Genomic DNA, 16245 nt, shown 5'->3' with positions numbered 1-16245 from the left:
TCAGGCCAAGAAGATTTAAACAATAACACAAATCATATTTCTTCTATAGACTTGGCTTCCTGTTTGTGTGCTGAAGGCTCTTAAGTTCTGGGGGAAACAACTGCTTTTGAATGAATTATGAAATAGCTGTCACCAGTCATGAGAGCAGGCCTGAATGCTTGAACTTTGTATATCGTAGTCCGGCTCAGACAAACAGCCACGTCTTCAAAGCTTATTAAATCCTGTCTCAGACCTTTCTTTATCGCTGAACCACCAGATAAATTCTAGATGCCTTTCAAATTGAGTCGAACGCAGAAGACTCAGAGCTTAAAGATTGTAAATGCCAATTCATGTATTTGTCTAAATACCAAAAAAACAGAGTTTTCTAGAAGCTTATTAGAGCTGGTGAAGCTCTGACCACACAGAGCGATGTCAGTTAGTTACCAGCTTTATGGTTTCAAAACCAGATCACGGGAGTAAATTAGGTTTCTTCATCTATTTTGAATGTGTCTTACGAATCCCAAACGGAGTCTGGGAGTGGAGTGATCCTCCACACATCTATTCATGTGGTAGCAGACACTCATCCCTCCACAGAACAAATTGATTTCTTGGTCAGCGACAGAGAATACACCCATCCTCCAGACTCTGATTGCTCGCTGCGAGCTCTTCGGTGCATTACAGGGAAGCGCGGAGATGTCAGGGCTTCAGCGCTCCTCTGCCGTGACTAATCGGGGCTGGATAAAGTTGCTCAGTGGCAGATTAGTTCTAATATGAGGGAGAGTTGTACTGACAGATTCAATCCCTCTGTGTACCGAAGCAATCAGCACCAAGTGCAGCCACTTCTAGCTACTGTTGGGACTCCATGTAGATCAGAAGGACCGCCTTGTGTGAAATAGCCCTTTATGTAAGCACACACACACACACACACACACACACACACACACACACACACACACACTAAACAAGGCTTCTGACTCATCCAAGAAAGAAAACTATTAGGATTTTGGCTTGAATCATCCCTTGGTCATTAATCAACTTATAGGATTCCCTGCACTCTTTTATCCTCCTGTTAATACAGCTCCAATTTAGAGGACTTCAAGGGGGTCGATGGCACATCATTCAGATGGAAAAATCGATGACTCATGCATTTGCTGTTGCATGGCACGGACAAGCTCCACAGCCCCATTGATTTTGTTCTATTTTGGGCGGCAAGGTTCACCTCCCATATTGGCTGGTCAGAGCAAGGCAATTCATCTGGGGTCTAACACGGCCCCCCGAGCTGGTCTGCCGCTACCTGAACAAGCTTCTGGAATAGAGATCTGCTGCTAATGTGTGTGAACAGCCTTGGCGCTCCTCAATGGCTAGCAGATGTAGCTGCCAGCTGAGTCCATTAGTCAGCGAGGTTGAATTAGACACTGCCGCTGTCCCGCTCGCTCGTTCATCTCGCTAATGGGAGAGAGCAGAGTGGGTTTGGTGGTGCAAAAGGCGGTCTGCGTGCTGGAGGACAGCAGAGGTGGTAAAAGTGATGGAATGACGCAACACAAGGGATAGATGAGGCGAACACACTCAATCCTTGTGATTGGTCCAGCTGAGTGTCATGAAGTTAGAGATTAGGTCTGTTTGGAAAACACATGTCATGACATGACATGACATGACATGACAAAAGTTGGAGTTCATTTTTTTTAAAGTTCAAATAGCACGAGTAAAGGACAACATGCAACAGTGTCTGTCCTTAGGTGGTATTTTGATATTCTGGGCTGCATGTTATACACATTTAACTAAGAAATTGTTGGTAAACCAGCAGATTGTCCTGAAAATGCTGCATAGGGATTTAAGTCTGGTGATATTCTACATTTTCGTAAATCCCAAGAAAAGACCAGAACAAATAAACAATAATTGATCCGACTAACAAGTCTTGTTTCTGTGGCCAAAGCTTCTTCCTCTCTGGGCAATATGTTTCTTCATTATGATTAACACGCAACACTGTAGGTCATTTTAAGTCAAACCACATACGCTGTCCTATTGCCATAAACACTGATTAGCATGTAGTAATCCATGCTTCAAAATAGTCCGCAGGATATGCACAATTTACTCCTATTTACTCCAGATTGAGTAACATTTACTAAAAACTTCAATGCCCAGCTGTTTTAATAAATTACTGAGCTTCTTAAAAAAAAACAACATATATTTAAAAAAAATAATGAATTTTCTGTAGGAATCCGTGGGCGAAGGGGCTGAGAGCCACAGACGATGTAGAAAAGTCAGAAAGCAGTGCGAGACCGACTCATGCAATATTAGTTCTGGTCTTTTCACAGGACTTGTTGACGGTAGGCTTATCCTCAAGATTGGAGATACTTCTCCCGAGGAGATGAGATGAATGTGCTCGGAGAGTCATTAGATGACTTATGAACTCATATACCGCACCATAGGCTTTGGCATTAGAGAAATGAGTTGGAATAACACACAATAAAATCTTTAGTGCACTTTTTTTGGAGCACAACTACCCAATTTGCGTTATGTGCTTATTAGATTTTATTAGTCATTATGACTAATGAATGCAGTGGCATGGGAATTTATTAAGAGGTAAACGACAATAAATATTATTTACGAGTCTTTTTTCTCTTTGAGAAAGTTTTGAAATACTTGATGTTTCTTAGATTCTCGTGAAGGCAGAGCTTTGTGTAAGGTGCAATTTTTTTACAAACTGCCTTTGGAGCGGGTTCTTCCCCTTGGGGGTAGTAGTTTTACAATTTGATCTTGACTCAAGGTCCCCTTACTAGCCTTTTCCAGAGCTTTCAATCACATCAGGTGACCAAAGTTACATACTTTGGTCATGTGAAGACAACTAAGTAAACCTTCATGACAAATGAGGAAAATGTATCCACAGTATTGAAAGTACGATAAGAGCCAGTAAGTGGGCCTTGAGTTAAGATTGTTATTGTTTTATCTTTCAGGTTGTTCAACAGATGGTGGTGGGGGGGGGGGGCAGCCTGTTTATTCATCAACACTACAGTATATGCTGTTAATGTCATCACCCTGTCTCTCATCTTCACTTACTTGAATGTAATTTTGGTGATGCACACTAAAAGTAGATTTATTTAAGAAAGAGTGATAATTGCAGTTGTGTTTATACGTGTAAAAAGGAGGAAATGAGACACAAAGAAGCAGATTTTTTTTTTTCCACATGAACTGAGGTGTTTTTACTGCATTTCAGTAATAGAAACAGCCTTATTACACATTGTACTCACAGCGAAGAAGAAGACACGTCCTCAATGTCAGTGAACAAAGTGGGCTTTATGGAAGAGAGCCTGCGTATCGGACACAGGCTCTCTCCACTCAAAAGACGCACTCCAGACAGAATGCAGGCATTAAAAGCACCCAGTTGATGCCATGGCGGGTCAATACAACACACACAATGGGTGTAGATGTGATCGACAAAACTGTGGGGGAGGGGGGGGGGGGGGGGGGGGGGGGGGGATGGGGGAATATTCACTGACACAAAATCACTGGAATGGAGAGGACTTTTCATTCACTGGAGGACATGCAGTCACGCCCGTGAAAACTCTCTGGAGTTTGGACGTTTACTGGTAGCAGAGGATACTAACCACTGGCCTGTTTCTAGATAAAAAGTGATACTGTGGTGGCCCCTTTGCCTCCGCTGTTGGTCAGTTGATGCTCCAGTGATGCTATGCCAGTGTGGGGTCATGTTAAACGGGAAAGTTAGACCCTTCAGGAAGTAAAGGTTAGTCCAACCTTCCCTCCTGGGTGGTCGACACTTCTACTGATTACTGCTAACACCAGTTTTGTCCTTTTTGTCCACATGAAAAAAAAAACTTGTCTTGTGTTATTGTTCGGATTATGATACTCTTGCAAGTCATACACATCCATATAGATAGATGAACTCTTTTTTTTTATGTCAGCATACAAGGTAAGCTGGGTGACTATATATGAAGACAACAACTACAACTTTCACAGCACTGGCATTGGTTAATTTTAAATACAGTACTCAAGCATTGTTAGATTAGTAAAATAAAATGTAAAAAAAAAAAAAACTGAAACATAATACCCCCGAAAAAATAAGCTACTGTACGCAAGTTGGTTTCTCCCCTAAAATGTTTCTTTTGTGTTTCAATGGCATGATGTACATATTTGTATTTAACCATACCAAAAGACATTTATCCAAAGGGAAAATTGTCTATGCAGTGTATCACTTTGGACTTCCCTTAATTTCATACAGTACCATGCATTTATCTCATTAGTTTGTGTTTCGTTTCTTTTATTTGTTGTCCTCTAAATTTAGACTGAAATCATCAATAAACGTGTTAACATAGCGTTGTCTTCACATAGACTCAGGTAATGGGGTTTTAGTCGGTCATTTCTCGGTGCACATCCACCCTATTGCATGTTGACAGGTTTTGAAGGATACAGTGGCAATCGTGGGGTGGGGGTGGGTAGAGAGGGTGGGGGAATTGTGGGTAGTGGGGACACTGTGGGTCGTAGGTTATGGGACTTTTGGGGTGTAGGGTGGGTGGGTGGGTTTCGTCGGGTTGGTGTATGCCGAAGGAGGGGTTCGGGGTTGTCAGCTCCTAGACGACAGCCTTTGAATCCTTGCAGACCTGAGTGGTGGTGCCTGAGTTAGTCTGTTTAATGTCCATCCTCCCTCCCACATGGTTCACTGGTCTGAAAACACAAATAGAACTGTGTTAGGGCAGATTTCGTCCGAGACTTCAAGCAATGCTGTTAATAATCAGTCACGCGGTTGATAATTTGTTCTCGCTGTTCCTCGGGAAGATCCCGGGATTTAAGTCCTTCAAAGTATGACAAGTGGGAAAACCGAAATTGCTGCCACCGTTACTCGAGACACTTCAGAAGTCCTTGACCTCAATCTGTTTCACACCAAATGTCTCCTGTTCTGTGGTTTTCTTATCAGAAATGACTGTAATAACTGTGCGGGTTCAGAGAAAAGAAAAGCAGCTGACTTGGAGGAAATGGGTGTGTTTTCATGCTGGCAACTGCGGTCATCTGAAGCCTGAAGACCAGAAATGTGTTAACAACAATGACGACTTAATGAGTGTTAGAGTCCAAGAGGGGAAATACCGGAGCTAGAAATGAGCGATGAACTGCTCAGGTGAAAGTGTAATTGCTACCAACTTTTTTTTCCAAGGCACACCTATGAAAATACTCAAAATGAAATGCTTGACAGTGATTTCCTCCTTGGTCCTTCCTCCTTCCTTCCCTCCCTCCCTTGCTTGTTGTAGAGGGAAGGTACATTGGAGGGAAAGCCATCTCATGGAAGGCCATGAGCCTTTGTCGCGATCATGCAAAGTGCTGAGCACTGGGAGGAGTGTAGTGCATGTAAATATTGTTGCTTTTCCTATGGCAGAAAAATGCTGAGCGGAAATGTTGAACATGTGCGTGGGTGTGGAGGGAGCTGAAGATGGACCAGCCTGCAGCGCTGAGGATTTGCAAAAAAAAAAGCCGGATTGGCACAGACACACACACGCATGCACATCTGGCTCCTCACTAGACAAGCATCTGTCCGCCCTGATTGGCCGATTGATTAAACATCCAACACCGAGTGAGCGTCTGTCTGTGTTTAGCGTGATCTGTGTCCTACCGTACCTTGATGGGGCCATCCACCGGGTCCAGTCCCTGCTCCGACAGCTGTTTCAAGGCACTTAGAGCAGCCTGAGAAGAGAGGGAACAACAGATGGTTGATTGAGTGAGGGAGGAGGGAGAGAGGGAGATTGGGTGGGAGGAGAGTGAGTGTCACCCTTCAGCTGCTTTTCAAATAACACTTACTCTGGGAAACCTGATGCCAGCAGGACACTTTCCCTTCATTCTCTGTTGTTTTTGGCTCCTCTCCGCTGACTGTTTATCTAGCGTTATTGGGTTAACATTTCCACTTTATGTTTTGGCTGCTCTGCATTTTCCTAAGTCAGTCTGAGTGACTAAACATATAGCAGCAGGTCTGAAATACCTATAAATCATAAAAGGTAACACAACACACAGAATCTTAACTGTGCAGCCCAAAACCCACACGAAATAAGTGAGAAAAATAAACAAGTGTGTGTACAATTTTTATTGCAAATTGTTTAATGACTTAATTATGTTCAATTTGTGGTTGAGAAAGGAAGCTTTCACTGCAAAATGAGACTTTCACTACGTCACACTATCAAGGAAAAAGCTTTGAATTAACCGTTTGTGGCACATTTAGTTTATAACCACAACCGGCCATGTGTAGCAACCTAATGCCACGTCATTAAAGAACTATATCCTATCTGTATTTCCACGAATTCACGCTACGTGAAGAATTCAGCGGAGCCGTGTGCCAAGCCTCCATCAGAAACGCAATGAGGTCATTTCTTTCCTGCTCATCGCCCGCCTGCCTGTGCCAGCGAGAGGGGGCTGCTGGTGATATGAGGAGGGTCCGGCCTGCTATCATAATATACGCAACATGTGTGGGAGTCGAGAGGTGCAGCGAAGACTGACACACATGCTATATTAAGTGGGACTGGGAAGATAAACAAAATAACAAATGAAACCCGAGAGGCAGAGGTGTTTTCGTAAAATTTCCTGCACATTTTTGCAACTTCTGAGGGCCGATCCACGCCAGTAGTGACAACCACTGGGCTAAACCCATCGTCACCGTAAAGACCCCCCCCCCCCAATTAATGTCACAAGCAGAAAACCACTTGCGGACCACTTCTCGAGAAGAGCTGTTTAAGAGATCTTAACCAGGTTGCAGTTCCGGTCCTGACACAGATCCTTTCTCCATCCTAAAGATTGGCTCCAGATGTGTTTGCCCTCTCTCCCTTTCCCTCTGTCTCTCAGCTGGGGAGTATATCCCCCACCAGAACTGACACTACTGGATCTGGCACTGCAGACCTCCATACCAACCGCTGTTCAAACACAGTGAATTACTCATTCAGTATCCGCGCAGTAAGAACTCAGTCTGTTCTTGCGTTATCATGCTGTCTAACAAGGGATTTAACTGGCCTTTCAAAGCACCACCAACCGTTTTAATTGCATGCTTTACAAATGTTTTTGTCAACGTGGGCTTCACTGCTTTCAAATGGTAGATAGGAAATGTTCCCATAATTGACTATCATATAAAACGTGATGTTCTTACGCTGGTGGACACATAGTGTGATTTTGTGTGGACTAGCAAAGTTAATTCGGCAAATGTATGTGCATGAAAATGATTTATCTGCCTTTTGTTTGCATGTTTCATATTTCTTCAGTTAGTCATGTTGAATTTATAAATGCATTCCATCATTATTGTCGATTTAGTATTTTATTTGGGTGCATATTATTTCTACAAACTGAACTGAAACATTCCGACGCTGAAATGTCGAGTCCTCCCACAGTAGTTCCTAAACATACTGTACAGTCTATCTACATAGTAAATAATGTACTAATAATACAATAAATAAGATAAGAGTACTGATGAATAGTACTTTTACTTAAAGTGAACACTGTTGAAAAAGAACAACTAAAAGAAACCCATTCCATCACCTCTTAAAGCTTCACTTTATTATTATACATCTGGTATGAGAGCTAGCCTGGATCCCTCACACTCTATCACTAGTTAATCAGAGGCGAGATAAGGCATACGTGGCTCTGCTCAGTGAGATGTGACGACTGGCTGAGTTTACCTCATTATGGAAAGCCCACCAATGTCACTCTGTCCTTTATTCTTATTAGTTATATCAGCTGGTGCTGACGAATTAAACTCTCCCCACAAGAATATCTGAATGGCAGACATTTTTCCGATACTCTCGCAGACAGAGACGTCTCCATGTGAAGAACCGTCTGTATTTAAGTTAATAAGCACTTAAGAGGCATTTATCACGCTTTAATCCTCAGAAAATATAAATCCCGCTGTGTATCAACGTGTCTCTGTGGAATGTGATACGTAGAGGAGGATGTTACACTCTGTCACCTGTGTGCTCACGTCCAAAATCATTTTCTAAGTGTTTAACTTCAGATTATGAGTAACATAAACCAGGATTCATAATTTATGACTGACAGGTGCAAGGGGTCAAAATCTGGTTTGAATCCATCAAATTGAGAAAAAAAGAAAAAAAAGAGAGACTAATGCGCACAGGTACTGAAAAATGTGCAACTAAATAGTCGGACTGGTTTGAAAAATTGATACTGTTGGGTTAATACTCGAGGCTTTTTCTCCAGAGACCCAGAAATCAACTGGAGCCCCTCTAAGTCTGTAACAGACAATTTATGGTGCAATGTGTTTTTTTTCCGCCGTGAAGATCTGACAGCCAGCGAGATTTAGAGCTTGAATATACTTGCAGAGATTTAAGGCGACAACCCTGTAGAACATGACAGCTGAGGGAATGTTTTCACGATTACACTGTTAATAATCGTATCGGGACTCTTGATATCACCGTTTTTTGTTTTTTTTATATGTATCAGGTGTCATCTCACAATGACCAGGACAGTCTGAAGCGGAAAAAAGTCATTAAGATAAGAGTGGAAACCTAACGCAGCCAGATTAATCCAGGACACACGATCAGGTCGCACCTGATAAACAACAGGGACAGATCAATCAAAGTTTTCTCTGGTGACCAATAAATTGTAATCACAACCAACTTCTCCATAATTACCTTTTGTTTGTTGTATTTATTCGGGTTTGGGATCTTTCTCTCCTTGAGTAAATAGCTAGAGCCCATCTGTTGGAGGGGTGGTGGGTGGGTGGTTGGGGGGGGGGGGGGGCTGACTGGAGACAAACAGCCATAAATCAGAGGCTTTGGCGGTGGCAGCGCTGCTGATATACGACAGGCAGGCAATGAGGGCCGTGGCAGCCGATCCCAGGGCCCGGCAGCTCAGCGAAGGACACAAGAGCCTAAGACAAATACTGGGGCTATCTGCGGAAATGGCAGCCAGTGAAATCATTATTTTTCTAATGAGATAAGTTGGCCATCGTTAGAGGCAGCCGCTACACTGATGCATCAACACCAGAGGAGTATGTTTAGTCTGAGGCCGAGTTACGCAAGGTGGAGGTGTTCCATCTCTGTCACGGCACAAAGGGAGAGTACGAGGTGGGTGAGGAGACAATGTGCAGAGAGGATGCTGAGTCACTCACAAATGGGAGAGGAATGGAATGGCGGAGGCTTTTGGAAATGATGCTTGGAACTGAAAAAATGTTTCATTGGCCACTAAGGGCGTTACCAAATCTGAAGGCTAGAAATGAACTAGTTTGTTTTAAGTTTTCTCTTATCATGTCTGAAGTGGTTCAGAATGGCCACACTCAAAAAGTTATCCTTCATTGAGCTGCAAGACCCGTACATCTTTTTAAACATGGGTATAATGACACGTCTCCACAGGAAGGTATTCATAGAGTTGTGTAGAGAATGAAAAATAAAAGAAAAAGCTGACCAATCATCCACTTCATAGTGGAAGCTTCAGACCAACATTAGCACTGCGCCAAAACAAACAAACCAGTGCCTCATTCACTTCAATGAAACCACTGCATTGGCACAGCAGGGGGGGCTGACACAGGGGGGCTCAAACAACAAAGTGCTGGGTTGTTCAGCAAAAAAAAATAAAAAATTAAACCTTTTGCCGCAACACAATTTATTGTCATCTGGAAATGCAAACATACCTCGTAATGAGAATGGCATTATGTCGTTTTCACCAAGCATCCTGGTTCTCCTAGATCATCTTCCCGCCGGTGCCATTGACAGCATGCCCGTACTAACGCAGCCCTTTGAATTTCCTGTGGAGTACTGAAGTCGCCCTCATCACTCCATCTTCACCTATCATTCCTCAACACAACTTTAGATAACAACCCAGCACTCTCCATCAATCCAAGACTGGGAGCCAACCTGAAGCGCCCCACAGACCACTTGACACATCCATCTATCTATCTAGCTGTCCCGAGTTCAAAGGCTTTGGACAAACAGCGGTCCAATGCGATGGGGACCCGAGGAGGATCTGTGACCGTGGCCGAGCTTCCTGATGCGGATTGACAAGGGCGGCTCATTTTTCTGGGCCTGCTGCGCCCTTAATGGCTTCCCCGACAGAGCCTTCGCTTACGTCAGCGGCTTAGCCAAACAAAGGGCCCGGTCCCCCAGGAGTCCCTGGCACCGGCCTGATGGATCTGATGGATCGCTGGATCACACTGACCCTGACAAATCAGACCCCTGTGTCAGCTCTCTCTGCTGGACTACTGGGTTCTAGGGCATTAATGAAGACATTATGGGGAACGGGTGGCTGGCCGAGGTAAAGGTGTAAACAAAAAGGAGCAGAAAAATGAAATGTTTGGTGGGAAAGGAAGCGGAGAGAGGAGGGGAAGGAGGCTTCAATTCTTCGATCTCCATCACTTCACCCTCTGGCCCTAAGCAGCCATCAAAGACAACTGGGGAGGTCCTAATGAGGTGAAGACCACCAGCACATCATTCACTCTCACATACTTACATCTCTTTCTCTCCTCCCACTCTGAATCTTCAGAGCAGTAGAAGAAAGACAGAAGTTAGCCTAGTTTGAATGTTCTCTGAGGTTTATCAGATCGGATCCTGCCTCTGCTCTGCTGGAGGCCACATGAAAGCACAGACACCCGCTTAAGGTTTAACCCGATGACCCAATCTCAGGAGTACAGTGTGGTATGTCCCTCCTCACCTAGCAGATCCAGACTCCCAGGGCGTTCCCCGGCTCTGTACGGACCAGCTGGACTCTGCTCTATTCTCGAGGCAGCCTACCATCGTCGCCTTGGTCCTGCATCACTATCTAAGTCATGTGTTTGGACGTCTACATTATCTGAGGCAGCAAGACACAGGAGAGAGGGAATGCTTGGTTTCTTGTTCTTGTTCAGTTTGGCAGGACTGGAAACCACCTCTCAGCAGCTCTACAGATGCACTACAATAGATGCACATGGGCCTGTATACAAATATGAAACAAAGACAGTGAAAGAGATAAAGTTTGGACGGCTCAATGGTGTGGTGTTGACGCATGCAAGTCTACTCTGCCTGAAGAGTATATCACAAATACTTCCAAAACAGTTTCTTTTTAGAACCGGACACGATGCTGGGGTGGACCGACCGCAACCCAAGCTACCCGCTTTTGTACAATCACTATTGATCCTCTTATTTTGCAATAAGATGCTGGCTGTCAGGCCTTAACAACACTAGAAAGAGTCAGATTAATGTTGAGTGGCTGGCTCCGAGGCGAGGGGGGGGACGGGACTTGGAACATGAAGGGGTGCAGGACGGCTGCTGATGAGGATGATCTAAGGGACTTCCACTAGACTAAACAATGACCAGAGTGGATTTCAAACAGGGTGTTTTACAGTCAGGAACCTGGGAATTTGGAAAAATGAGTGCTCCGTTGCCAGAGAAGTTCTGAAGCTGATATATTGTTCTGGAGAGGGCTTGTTCTGTTTTCAAAAGGCCACATAAAAACTTTGACAGTGCTCCCTCTTTCTGCGCTCACTCCCCCAAAGCAGAAAGAAACATGAGATCCAGGGAGGAGAGCACCCCAGCCATCTTTTTGTCCTGTGTTAACCCTGTTGTCACGTCACATCTTCCTCTGATTTTTCTTCTTTTAAAACGTTATCTATTGCCGATTTTCCTCATCTCCTTTTTTTTTTCTTCTTCATCTTCTTCTTCCGTCAACTACTCTCTAACATCTTCTCATCCTTTGGCTTTCATTTCTTCTAAATTCTTTTAATTTTCCTTCTAGCCACATCAAAACTCTGGACAGGGATCACTGGAATATTCCCGCATAGCTCGTGGAGAACACCTGTGTGTGCATGAGCGCTGGCAGTCTATGCAGTCTTATTTGTTAATGCGGTGTGATGTGTACATGGATTCTTGAGTAACTACAGAGGAAATGTATTCGGATCCTCTCACCAAATCTCTTCCTCACTCTCTCTCCAGATTTCACATCCTCCTCCACATCAGAGGCATTGATAAAAGAGGCAGTGTGTGCCCGTCGGTGGACGAGCTGCAGCCTGACATTACCTTAATTCTTCTGAAGGTTCACTTCTCGTGAAACAGTGTAGCGACTGAGAACGTTGCACAGCTGAATAAACTTCTCTGTGAGGAAATCTATTTGATTTCTGCATACCTCTCAGTCATGTGTGCATGCCGCCACATCACAGTGATCGGAATTCCGACAGTGGATGGTGTGTGTGTATTCAGGCCCGAGATGAGCGCTGGAGGCCGGCTGAGCTAAAAGTTAGCAGGGTAATGGCTGCAGGGCTCCCCAGGGGAGCGAGCCTTCTCTGACATGGGAAGCCATAAATAAGGGCCCAGGGCACAGCGCCATGTCATGCGTCATTTGGGTCGGAGAGGCCTGCTTTATTCCCCTTCCCATCGCCGAGCTGCTGAGCATGGCACCTCCTAGGGCGTAATACAAAACATATGGGCAAAAGGGCGAGGAGCAGAAGCACCTCAGCATACCAAACTCCTGCCTTGTCAGCAAAGCTCCTCGGAGGAAAAGCAGATGCAGCCAAAGACGGCCTCTATGATAACACCGCGCTCGTACGCCACAGTCAAAAATTTGTGAAGAGACAGATTGTTGAGCTTGGTTCTTTTTGATGTTTGTAACATCACGTGACAATTATTGGATATCATTATTTATTATAGGGTAACGGCAATGAAAAGGGAGCAAAGTTGAACTGGGAACACTATTTAGTATTTATAACCAGTATATAAGCAATGACGAGTTAACAGTCGTTACTAGTTTATAACATGAACTTGTTGTATAAAAGTTAATGAATGCTTACAACACAATATAACAGTTGTGATCATTCAAAATGATTTACCTTAAACACTGTAAAAAGCATATATAACAATTTTAAAACTATTTGTGAATGATTTGTACATTTTGTATTAATAGCCCAAAACGTATTAAAACGCTTAAAATCATTGTAAGCCAATATATTCTTATTACTGACAATTCCTAAATTTAGAAAATATTGAAACCAATATCAGGATACTACAAACAAAGAGAGGTTTACAAGTTGATCTTCCTTTTAAAGACTGATACCAGTGAGCTGTATGTGTATATGAGGTAAAGCAATAGGTCAGGAATGAGTAGACAGTGGCGAAATTAGGTAAGGATGAAACTTTCCCTTTTCATCAAGAGTAGAGACGATGACACATTTTCATCATCTCACAACCTCCTTTTTCAAAGGAATCTGCCACTCACAGGAAGTTACGCAGTGAAGCATCTGCTCGACCTTCAATACGGCTAATTCCAAGGCTGCTGATGAATCAGTGACTAAATACAGCATGCGATGAGATACGGGGGATGAAGAATGCATTGGTGATGGGACTGCTGCGTGTGAAGATATTGGGTGTGAAGAGAACAACTGCCTCAAGGCCAGTGACTCACCAACACGACTGCTGACCAACGGACCTGAATGAGGAGGCCGGGTGGACTATTCCTTTATGACTCATCCTACGAACCACAACTATTTCATTCACAATTCACGCTTCGCCTGTATGGATGACATAAACATAAACAATGTTGCTTCTTTATTGTGTCTATAAGTCATGGAACAGATTGAAGATGCTTCCCACATAGGGTTGGTCAAAGACATCATCAAACGTTCACCTCCTGGGCTAACGGTAAAGTCATGGTGGGAGATTTGGGAAACATCCATCCGACTGTCCTTCTATGGTTAATGTCGGCTTCCTTGAAGTTTCCCCAGTGACTTCCAAGGCAGCGTTACATCACCTCATCTCCACCTGCAGAGATCCTCGTTTCTATGCCAGAGGGAGAAGCTTCTATAATCCTGAACAATTGGACTCGAGTTGCTTTAGGGGAGGCACAGAAAGCGGTGGGAAGAAAAGCCAGCCTTCAGGCACTCGCTCTCTTATCAGCGGAGAGATAGTCATCGGTCCAGAGGGGCGTCCCATTTCTCTCTTTTCTGCTCTTCTCTTTCTCCTAATCTCCCTTTTCTTTCCACTTTTCTCTCCGTGTCAAAGATCGACCACATGATCCTTTTAGCTGCTCTTTTCCTGCCAATTTACATTGTCCTGAACACGAAGTGACAAACTCGTACGGTTTGCTTGGTGATGGAGTGCACAGCAGAGTTAAAGTGGGCAGCGGTACAAGCAGAGATTGGGTGAGGGATGACAATGTGACGGTTGCTGCACAACCAGAGGCAACTACGTTGTCCGTCTACAGCATGGAAGCATGGGCAGCCCACTCCAGAGCTCGGATCTAAGGTCTCAATCACTTCCCCCCTATTTGCATAGATAATAAACTTAGTAAAGATACAGCCGTGGGCCGTATCGATCACTAGTGAGGATATCGGCCTGAATGTCAAAGAGCATTTTTGGCTGTTATCAGCACTTCCTTTCTAAATTGGAATCCAATTAGTCCTTCATCATTCTCTTCAGGGTAAGTGATGAAAGCTAAATTACCGTCTGTATTAAAAATGGTCCTAAATGAAGAGGCGGATCTGATGAGTCATCAGTGCAGCAACTTCACATTACAGAGTAGTTTTTAAAGCCTCGGATGCCCTCATACTGACAACCGCTGCTGGTTGTCTTGAGCTCAGAACCTCGGTGTGAGATATGCTTGAGACGAAGCAGCTCGTGCAACATGTCCGAATATAATGTCGGAATTCCTACATCGGAAAGGTATTGGGGGGGGGGGGGGGGGTTCAGACGCTGCACAGTGATCCCATGAGCACTCTGTTGAAAGCGTACCGACCCCTTTAGACCAACGAGAAAGAGTGACTGGATTTACAGAGGAGACATACAGGTGTGGAAAGGCCAAAAGGAGGAACGTGGGGACGTAGTATATGAAAGGGTTAAGATAAAGGGTGAGAGGGTAAGTGTCTTACTGTGACAGCCGCCAGCTGCATGCAATAATCCCCAACTCTCCATCAACAGCCCTTTATATCTCCTTGTCAGACACAGCAGTGTGTCTGAGAGAGAGTATGGCCGGTGGACAAGGACTCCAGTAACAAGAGAGGACCCGCAGTCAGACAGCGTTTTACACCTTTTTCCTCTCGTCTCTTCCTCCTTGTAGCTCCCCGAGCTCCTTTTTCGGCGTTGACTTTTAATCACCTCGTACACATAAGGGACACGCCAGTAAAAACCTGTTACTGTGTCTTATAATTTGCTATGGATCCCCACAAGGCCCGTGACTGTTTCTCATTACCCAGCATGCTCGCTGGGCCTATAAGATATGGATGGACATTTTGTCTTGTACCTAAATCCCCCCCAAAAAATACTGAGCAGGGTCTGCAAGTCCGTGTGTTAGAGGGGTCGATTAAGACCCACTACGCCTAAGGGAGCCCTTGAAGTGTTATGAAAACTCTACTATGTTCCTATGGTAACTGGCGGTGTGTACTCTGAAGACAGATTATGTTTTAGGCATGTTTACTGAATCAATAAATTCCAGCATGCTTACATCAAGAGGCTGGGTAAGGCTGGTTCTCTGATGAAGAGGTCCAGGAGGCCGCACTAACTAGGCAAAATGGAACGTGATGGGGAAAAAAGCGTAACGTAACGCACACTGAAAACATGTGTTTTTAAAAAAAATGTCAGCATAATGCCATTACCGGGTTAGTTAAAAGCCGGCAGGCCTGTCACAAAGTGTTAAAAAACAAAAACAGGAACAAAGACATGTCCTGGATTCAGTCTGAACACAAAATGGCTGACGTGATGAGCAGACGTGCAAAATAAAAGCACCGATACATGATCTTCTCCAAAGCAAAGGAAATTAAATGGTGTGGCTTCCTTCGAGTGTCCAAATTGTTTTAAAAGACGTGGCGATGTCAACCCTGTACACTCTCAAAAATATGCGCGCATTGCACCGGCGCTACAGTTTCCTGCCGGGCACAGTACAGAGGCTATAACCCATTATTAGGCCGTGATGCAGTGATTTTATCCACAAAAGGAGAGCGAGTACTCAAAACCTCTGTGGGCAAGGGTTTTTACAAGCCACCTCACACATTTTAACAGCACGGCAAACAGACAGTAAACACCGGGAAGGCGGTGCGCTTTAACGCGTGATTAAGACACAGCTAATTAGATGGCGGACAGTAAAACTGTGAGGAGAATCGTAAAAAAAAAAAAAAAAAAAAGAGGGAGTGTAGACGGGACCGAGCGAGGGATCAGGTACAACAAGCAGACGTTTAACTCCGGACACCACAGGCCACTGACAAATGACCGAGCTAGGGTTTCTCTTCTCTGCGGTGAAAATGTAAATAGCAGACTCTCTAATGGTCAAAAAAACACACACACACACACACACACACACACACACACACACACACACACA

At 44.3% G+C, this 16245-nt stretch overlaps 1 long non-coding RNA gene across 1 annotated transcript in view; it reads right to left on the bottom strand.

Moving 5' to 3' along the window:
- Positions 1 to 4085: 4085 nt before the first annotated feature.
- Positions 4086 to 16245, bottom strand: part of LOC116384831 (uncharacterized) — a 22903-nt gene continuing 10743 nt past the window's right edge. Inside the window, exons 2-3 of the long non-coding RNA XR_004212834.1 lie at positions 5602 to 5667; positions 4086 to 4659 (exon numbers count right to left, since the gene is read on the bottom strand). This is a non-coding gene — a long non-coding RNA (uncharacterized LOC116384831). The remainder of the gene's footprint in view (positions 4660 to 5601; positions 5668 to 16245) is intronic.

This window comes from Anarrhichthys ocellatus, unplaced genomic scaffold, assembly GCF_004355925.1.
Source record: "Anarrhichthys ocellatus isolate YVR2014 unplaced genomic scaffold, GSC_Weel_1.0 scaffold10, whole genome shotgun sequence".
Taxonomy (NCBI): Eukaryota; Metazoa; Chordata; class Actinopteri; order Perciformes; family Anarhichadidae; genus Anarrhichthys; species Anarrhichthys ocellatus.
This window is presented reverse-complemented; position numbering and strand designations above follow the sequence as displayed.